This window comes from Egretta garzetta, unplaced genomic scaffold, assembly GCF_000687185.1.
Source record: "Egretta garzetta isolate BGI_Z169 unplaced genomic scaffold, ASM68718v1 scaffold69, whole genome shotgun sequence".
NCBI lineage: Eukaryota > Metazoa > Chordata > Aves > Pelecaniformes > Ardeidae > Egretta > Egretta garzetta.
Window position 1 is genome coordinate 3,563,112 of NW_009260790.1, and position 1,076 is coordinate 3,564,187.

Sequence of the window (1,076 nt, forward strand, 5' to 3'; positions counted from 1 at the left end):
GGGAGTGACGCTGGGTCCCTCGAGAGCCCGCGAGGGGAGATGGCGCTGGGTCCCTCACGGCCCGGGGCTCAACGAGGGGACGTGAGGGGTGATGGCACTGGGGACAGTGAGGGGACACCAGGGGGATGTGAGGGGAGAAGGCGCTGGGGACAGTGAGGGGACACCAGGGGGATATGAGGGGAGGTGGCCCTCCGTCCCTCATGACCCAGTGAGGAACCGAGAGGGAGATGGCGTTGGGTCCCTCACAGCCCTGAGCTCAGCAAGGGGATGCAAGGGGATGAGGGGAGATGGCACTGGGTCCCTCACAACCCACTGAGGGGACTGTTAGAGTGAGGGGACATGAGGGGAGATAGCATTGGGTGCAGTGAGGGTGTGAAGGGAGATGGTGTTGGCATAGTGAGGGGACTTGAGGGGAGAGGGTGTTGGGGACAGCGAGGGGACATGAGGGCGTGAGGAGAGATGGCGTTGGGTCCCTCATGACCCGTTTAGGAGACACGAAGGGAGGTGGTGCTGGGTCCTTTTCCGCCCAGGGTTCAGCAAGGGGATGTGACAGGGGCGAGGGGAGATGGTGCTGGGTCCCTCACAGCCCCCTGAGGGGACATGAGGGGATGAGGGTTCTGGTGCCCACTGAGAGGATGCACTGTGGGGGAGCAGTTTGGGGACACCAGGCGGGGTGGCCACTGGACCCCCAGGTCTCATCCCAGCCCGCAGCTTTGCCACGCTTCGGGGTGCTGGCAGGGGCCAGCCTCAAAGGAAAGAGCGGTGTGAGGGAAAATGGGGGGTCTCCATGGCACCCCACCACCAAGGGCTTCAGCAACCCCCAAGATGAACAGGGGATCCATCTCTCTGGTAAGGTTTGTGTGCTTGGTGGCACGGCACCTTGGAGCCAAAAATGGGCCAGATAAGTGTTGTTCAAGTCTAAACCTCCATCAGTGGGAAAAACTCCTAAAAAACCCAAATAAGCCCCACTCACCATCACAGGACAGAGCTAGGAGTTGATGCAAAGGCCGAATGGAGGGGGAGTGTTAAAGAAATAAAAGATAAAATGAGTAATAAACCCTCCTCCTGAGAGTCAG